Genomic DNA, 8,574 nt, shown 5'->3' with positions numbered 1-8,574 from the left:
AAAATTATTTCTCAAACTAAGGTAAAATCTCCTTCCAACTTCTACCCACTAGTTTGAATTATGCTTTCGAGAGCAGCACAGAATCTGACAGCCCTTAGGATATTTGATATTATACTCTTCTTGGTTTTTTCTCCTCCAGGCTAAGTATCCTTAGATACCTGTGGGCACTAGAGTGTTCCTTACATATTTTATCATCCTATTGAATTTGGGAACTGAATTAAATTCATCAACCCCCCTTCTTTTGTTTGAGCTTCTACTGTGTTCAGTACTCTACTCAGTAGTAGAAAAGGAATCAGATGAGAAAACACTACACTTATAAAGCAATCTTTGCAAGAGCAATTAACAGATTGGAAAGACTCAGTAGCTTTGTGGGATCCACTGAGGACCCAAGGGAGGGCATGATTAATTCTACCTGAGGATTTAAGCAAGGCTGGTTTACAAAGAAAGTTCTCCTTGCACTAAGTCCTGAAGGTGGGTGGGAAGTATCCAGGTGTGAAGGACATCCCAGGCAAAGGTAGAAAGACGTATGAACGTATGACCAAAAAAAAAAAAAAAAAAAAAGGACAAGAGAAAATTCTCAAATAATCACAAGGCATTAGAGCACCCCCCAAGTTCCATGAGAGCTACAAAGATATAAATGTGATTAGTGGGGAAAATAATAATTATGGAAATAAAGCCTGTCCCTAAAAATGTAGGCATGAGGGTGGTGGTCTGAACAAAGACCATAGAACTTGAGCTAAAGAGCGAGATCTGTCAATGTTCACTCATCCCAATCCAAGGAAAAGGGAGCATATTGGGAAGATTTATCAATTTGGAGGAGAAAAGCAAAAATTTGAAGAAAGAGTAATCAAATAGGAGGAAATTTTGTGTGCCGATTTTACAACGGGATCTGGTGTCAGTTTGCCTAGTGCACATCCCAGCTCTGATTCTTGCTCTCCACATGACCTGGAGCAAGCTACTTATTATTACCAAGATTCAACTTCCCTATCTGTAAAATGGGTCATGATAGGCTGGGCACGGTGGCTCATGCCTGTAATCCCAGCACTTTGGGAGGCCAAGGCAGGCAGATCACAAAGTCAGGAGATAAAGACCATCCTGGCTAACATGGTGAAACCCTGTCACTACTAAAAATACAAAAAAATAGCCGGGCGTGGTGGCGGGCGCCTGTAGTCCCAGCTACTCTGGAAGCTGAGGCAGGAGAACGGTGTGAACCCAGGAGGCGGAGCTTGCAGTGAGCCAAGATCACACCACTGCACTCCAGCCTGAGCAACAGAGGGAGACTCCATCTCAAAAAAAAAAAAAAGGTCATTATAGCAAACTTCAAGGGATTATTAGGTTCCTATAACATAATCAGGTTCATACACATAATGAAAGTGTGTATCATATGCCTGGCACATGCTAAGTTATCAGTGCAGAATAAATCTTATTATTATTTTCTCATTTATTTAAAATAGCAATTTAAAGTGAGGAAGCTGCATTTGGAAGAGAACAAGACCCAGGGAGGGGCTCTTACAATCAAGCTCTTAGAATCTTTTACTTCATGTGCACATTTTGCCTCTACATGACCTTCTAGGCCTTGGGATCCTCCCTGCTCTCCTGGGCTATCAACCCCATGACCCACAAGTCACTGCAGAGACCAAGGTGTCCATTCTCACGCCTGGCTCATGCGGACCACTCGTTCTCTCTAATTCTGCTCAGACAGCTAAGATTGAAAGCAGACAGGGCAAGGGATGGTGGATGGAGGTTAAATTCACCTTGTTCAAGATTTGGTTCCTTGTCTGATGCAGATAAATTCTCAAATCTTCTTACCAACAACCTTCATCTTAATCAAGGTTCCTTCATCTAAAAGGAAGAAAAGCTACTCAAGATATCTTACGAAAAAAAGATGGAATACACTGGAAGGAAACAAAAGCATCTCCCAGAATTATGGGGCAAGAAGATCTAGGAGGCCTCACAAACAAGAGACTTTGGACCTAAGGCACCTCTCTTGGCCTCCAGCGCTGCATGGTCTCTGGGCACCATGTCTCTCTAAACATCTGATTCATCCTTGTTTTTTCCAGCAAACCCCCTGCTGCTGGAGAAAAACAGGGTTGCTCCAGCCCTAGCCTTATCCCATCTCACTATGTACAATCTCTGCTGATTAATCTCCTTTAACATGGCTTGGTTAATTCATTCTCTCATGAGAAACTTCAGAGATCTCCTACTGCTTATAGAAAAAAGTCCAAGTTTCTTATCATGACATTGCATACCCTCTTCAATCTGGAAAGTTCAACCCTTTCCAGCCTGATTCCTCCACATAGATTCCATGTCTAGGTGGTCTGGATTTCTATAAATATAGCCATAGCTGTCCAAAATCTCATGCCCGTTCGTGGCTGGAATGCTGTCCCTCACCAATCCTCTCCTATTAAAATCATACACAAGTGAAACCAAGCTGATTTGCTCTTTCTGGGCCTATAATTAAACTACATTGCCCAGCCCTCTTGCATCTAGACAGCATGACTGCTTTTCTCCAATAGAAAGAGAGTGGAAGTAATGTGTGTAACTTCCAGGCCAAGGCAGTTAATAGCACATGTGTCTTTTCAATCTATTCACTCCTTTCTCCCCTCCTCCCAAGGAATAATGCCAAGCAACTGTGAAGCCAGTTAAAGATGAAAGCCTGGAGCCACAACATGGGTGGAGTCTGGGTCCCAGAATGACTGTATGGAGCAGACTGTGCATGGCTAGGACATGAGAAAACTTGATCAGGCTAAGTCACGGAGAGTTAGCATTGTTCATAATAGCAGTTGAACTACTCTGATGGCACATCATACCTCGAGACTTTGCTCAAATTTTATACCTTCTTATGTCACTCCTGTAGAAAATGACCACTCTGTCATCTGAGCATTTTTCTCTAGTGCTCCGTTTACAGTATTTATCATTTAGCCTTATGTCATTAAGGTTGTTTATGTGTTCTCTCTTTCTCTCTAGATTGTACATTTTTTGAGGACAAGTGTTGAGGTGTTCCTTGCCCAGCAACCACATTTTAGTCCCTGCTAGTATACGGTGTGGGTTGTTGCTGCTGTCAGTGCACATGCTGTTTCTTGATGGAATTTCTATCTGGTGAACAGGGGTGGCAAGCAAGAAGGAAACTTGAGAGTCCCCTTACATTCTCCTAGGGCTGAGGGGATCTCATGAAAGGAGTCCTCCAAGTCCAGGGAAGCTGTGTACACCTGGGAGAGCTGTGCCCTGCCCAACTCCAGAGGGCTCTATTCATGCAAATTACAGTGCACCTGTGTGCACATTTCAGAGCCCAAAGACTTCCTAGACACCAAAACATTTCAACCACCTCCAAATCTACAACCAAACTAACTGAAAGTAGTTATCCCCAAAGGCTCAAATGGCTCATCTCCCTTTTGACATGTCACTTTTGACATCTGCTCTTCACAAGGGAGAAGGTATGGGGAGACAAGACAATATGTACTCTCTTATTTGTTCCAGTTCTTTCCAGTCCAACATAATCTTATTAGGCAGGTGGGGGTTCTTTAACTCTCTGACTACATCCCTTGGTTGTGTGCCCACTCTTGGCTTCATTGAGTAAAGTAGTGACTGCTTAACCCCGGACCTCTGTGCTTCCTTCCTCATCTGTAGGATGAGGATAATGATACGCACTTGGCAGAAGTTATGTTTTGTTTTGGTTTCAGGTTTTTTGAGACAGAGTCTTGCTGTGTCACCTAGGCTGGAGTGCAGTGGTGTGATCTTGGCTAACTTCAACCTCTGCCTCCCATGTTTGAACGATTCTCCTGCCTCAGCCTCCCAAGTAGCTGGGATAACATGTGCCCGCCACCACGCCCAGCTAATTTTTTTTTTTTTTTTTTTGGATTTTTAGTAGAGATGGGGTTTCATCATGTTGGCCAGGCTGGTCTTGAACTCCTGACCTCAAGTGATCTGCCCACCTCGGCCTCCCAAAGTGCTGGGATTACAGGCGTGAGCCACCGTGCCTGGCCAGAACTTTTGTGAGAATTAAATAACACAAGCACAGTGCCTGGAGCACATTGAGTGGTCCACCACCATCATGCCTTCCATGTATGACAGCAACCCCAGAGCTCCTGTCCAAGGGGCTGGGGGTTGCTGTCACATGCAGAAGGCATGATCGGGGCAAGGGATTGTGGTCAGTATAGGGGAACAGGAACAGGGAAATTTTCTCTGCGTCTTATCCTTCTTACTAAACCATAAGATTGTAAGAGGTGGAATCAGTGTCATGCTTACCTTTATCTTCTCCACAGAGCCTGCCCCTGTGCTTGGCACATAGTGTTATATCATTTTGGTCATGGCTGGCTTCGCAATTTACAGAACAAAAGAACATTGGATAAAGTCAGGAGACTCTGATTCTAACTCCAGTATTGCCAATAACATGTAATGCAACTTTAAGAGTTGTGCTTCTCTGGAAGATACCTTGTTAAATGCCCGCTGTGTGGTAGGCACGGTAGCTGCAGGGGTGCAGGAGTTAACTACACAGACATGGTTCTTGCCTTCATGGCACTTACAGTCTAGTGAGATAATTGGAGATAGACTTTATACAAATGGCCACACTGTCAGTTAATCACAGTTTTAATAAAAGCTATGAGAGTATATACAGATGGACCTACATGTGTTTGGGGAGATAATTCAGGGAAGGGTTTTCAGAGGGGGTGACACTTGAGTAGTGACCTGAAGAATGAATTAGGGAAGCAAAAGGTTGCTCCCCAACCTTTTTGGCACTAGGGACCAGTTTCATGGAAGACAATTTTTCCATGGACAGAGTTGGGGCGATGGTTTCGGGATGAAACTGTTTCACCTCAGATCATCAGGCATTAGTTAGATTCTCAGAAGGAGCTTGCAACCCAGATCCTTCACATGCACAGTTAACAGTAGGGTTCCCACTCCTATAAAAATCTAACGCCATTGCTGATCTGATAGGAGGTGGAGCTCAGATGGTACTGCTCGCTTGGCAGGCTCACTTCCTGCTGTGCTGCCCGGGTTCCTAACAAGCCATAGACAGCTACCCATCCGCGGCCCTGGGGAGTTGGAGACCTCTAAATTGGAGGTAGCCAGGTGTGATGGAGGAGGATAGGAGGGAGCGCTGCAGGTGCACGTGCACAGCCCAGGACAGAAATGAGCTCAGAACACACCAGAAGATGCAAGAAGGCCAACATGGCTGGGGCCTAGGGAATGCAGGAGAGAGAGGCATGCCTCAGGAGCAGCAGGCAAGCAGCCTGATCATGCTGTGGCATTGCAGTTCATGAAAGATTGAGGCCTTCAATCTAAGAGTACTGGGAAGCAGGGGCCCACCAAGAAGGGCCGTGTGGGGGCAAGCCATCCTGAAGGCAGGAAATAAGGGGTGCATTGTCTATAGAGAGTTGACAATAATAAAACTGACTAGGCCAGGCGTGGTGGCTTGCACCTGTAATCCCGCCATTTTACGAGGTCGAGGCGGGTGGATCACCTGAGGTCAGGAGTTCGAGACCAGCCTCGCCAACCTGGTGAAACCCCGTCTCTACTAAAAATACAAAAATTAGCTGGGCGTGGTGGCGGATGCCTGTAATCCCAACTACTCAGGAGGCTGAGGCAGGAGAATCACTTGAACCCAGGAGGTGGAGGTTGCAGTGAGCTGAGATTGCACCATTGCACTCCAGCCTGGGCAACAGAGCGAGTCTCAATCTCTTTAACAAACCTGACAAAAACAAGCAATGTGGAAAGGATTCCCTATTTAATAAATGGTACTGGGAAAACTGGCTAGCCACATGCAGAAAGCTGAAACTGGATCCCTTCCTTACACCTTATACAAAAATTAACTCAAGATGGATTAAAGACTTAAACGTTACACCTAAAACCATAAAAACCCTAGAAGAAAATCTAGCAATACCATTCAGGACATAGGCATGGGCAAAGACTTCATGACTAAAACACCAAAGGCAATGGCAACAAAAGCCAAAATTGACAAATTGGATCTAATTAAACTAAAGAGCTTCTGCACAGCAAAAGAACCTATCATCAGAGTGAACAGGCAACCTACAGAATGGGAGAAAATGTTTGTAATCCACCCATCTGACAAAGGGCTAATATCCAGAATCTTCAAAGAACTTAAACAAATTTACAAGAAAAAAACAACCCCATCCAAAAGTGGGCAAAGGATACAAACAGACACTTCTCAAAAGAAGACATTTATGCAGCCAACAGACACATGAAAAAACGCTCATCATCACTGGCCATCAGAGAAATGCAAATCAAAACCACAACAAGATACCATCTCATGCCAGTTAGAATGGCGATCATTAAAAATTCAGGAAACAACAGATGCTGGAGAGGATGTGGAGAGGATGTGGAGAAACAGGAACGCTTTTATACTGTTTTCCACCATTGTGGAAGACAGTGTGGCTACTCCTCAAGCATCTAGAACTAGAAATACCATTTGACCCAGCGATCCCATTACTGGGTATATACCCAAAGGATTATAACGCACACTACTATAAAGGCACATGCACAGGTATGTTTACTGCAGCACTATTTAAAATAGCAAAGACTTGGAACCAACCCAAATGTCCATCGGTGACAGATTGGATTAAGAAACTGTGGCACATATACACCATGGAATACTATGCAGCCATCAAAAAGGATAAGTTCATGTCCTTTGCAGGGACATGGATGAAGCTGCAAACCATCATTCTGAGCAAAGCATCACAAGGACGGAAAACCAAACACTGCATGTTCTCACTCATAGGTGGGAGTTGAACAATGAGAACACATGGACACAGGGTGGGGAACCTCACACACCCCAGGGCCTGTCACAGGGTGGGGTGCTGGGGGAGGGATAGCATTAGGAGAAATACCTAACGTAAATGACAAGTTGATGGGTGCAGCAAACCAACATGGCACATGCACACCTATGTAACAAACCTGCACATTCTGTACATGTACCCTAGAACTTAAAGTATAAAAAAAAAAAAACTGACTAAAATCTCATCTGCTTTTTATTTCCACCAGGCACTGGTGATTCTATGCCAGTCAGCAGTGTGCTGGTAAATGTTCAATAACTGACTCTCTGGGGAAAACAGAAATGTGTGCCTATATATACAACCATGTGTGTTATAAATGTTTCTGATATAAAGGATGTGTAATAAACAATACACAAGTAAAAGGCAGACACTCTTTATTGTCAGTTCTATCTACTTGACTGATTCTCACAGAAAGCTTTGGTTCTTTTTTGCCAAAGGCTTGTATCTGAATCCATCCAATGCTTGTAACTCAACCATGATGTGACTAGTGAAATTACATACCGATCCACTTTTTGCCAACAAATTTATTGTCCTTAAATCTGATATATATGTGATCTGTTAAACTACTTCTTACCCTTGTATAAACTCATTAAACTGCAATCTTTTTGTTTCAGCACTAAACACATTTTTAAGTTTAATCTACATTATTAGCATTTTCCCCATCACTTTCTTAAGTCTAGAGACAATCAGCAAAACAAATCGATCCCTGATTCATGATTCACAATGTTGGCTAATTTCCATGGTGTAAATACTTCGACCATGGCCCATTACAGTCTACCAACGAGACATCACTGAGTATGGGCCAGGAAAACGCATGTGCAGTAGGCACATTATGATATGTAATACTGGAAATGGTAGGAAGTGGATAGACTTCAGAGATATTTAAGAAGTAGAATCTTGGCGATTTGTTAGATACCGAGGTGAAGGCAGAGTTTGGGAAACACTGGATGGTGGTGTCTTCACTATCACAGGGAGACAGGGAGTTGAAAGCAAACAGGGAAAGGACGCATTCAGCTTTGGATGGGCTCCATTTGAGGTGCTTGTTACCAGGAGTAGCTGAATAGGAAGCTAGATAAACGGATTTGGAGCTCAGAGGAGCAAAGATTAGAGTTGTAAATTTGGGATATATTGATTTAAATGTTGACAGCAGGTTAAATCATTCAGGGAAAAATTGTGGAGTAAGAGGAAAGGTCTGAGACCTTGAAAACTCTGTTATTTGGCGGTCACCCAGAGTAGACAAGCACGCCAAGACTGCGGACAGACAGGAAAGTGGAGCACCCCCGCCACAGGAAGACGTGTTTTAAGGAGAAAGAAGGAATTTTGCTCAGATCAGGTAACACGAGAAAGGAGAGTGTCCTTTGACTTTAGTGATGTGGATGCTACTTGCGACAATTAAAAAGGCAATTTCACCGAGTGTGAAAACGAACACGTGGAGTTGAGAGACCACAAAACTGGGGGCAGGCGCCTCTTTCACCAACTTCAGCGATGGAAAGTAGAAGAGGGTGGCAGCAAGGGTACGTGGAGTAGAGAATCTTGGAATGATGAAATGCCGAGGATACGGATTCCAGTCCAGAGGAAGCAACGGATCGGATTCTGCGATACTGGAAAAACAGAAGGTGGGGGGGCTTGGTGATGGAGGGAGCAGGTGTGCAGTTTTGCCAGTGGAAAGTGGAAGAAGTTTCTCTTTTTTCCTGAAGCAGGCGGCAAAGACCTCTGAGAGTGGGAGTGTGGGGGGTGTGCCGGGCCCCCGGATGGGAGTGGAGGTTTGGAACCAAGTGGCCCG

The sequence above is a fragment of the Pongo abelii genome, chromosome 14, assembly GCF_028885655.2.
Source record: "Pongo abelii isolate AG06213 chromosome 14, NHGRI_mPonAbe1-v2.0_pri, whole genome shotgun sequence".
Lineage (NCBI taxonomy): Eukaryota > Metazoa > Chordata > Mammalia > Primates > Hominidae > Pongo > Pongo abelii.
This window is presented reverse-complemented; position numbering follows the sequence as displayed.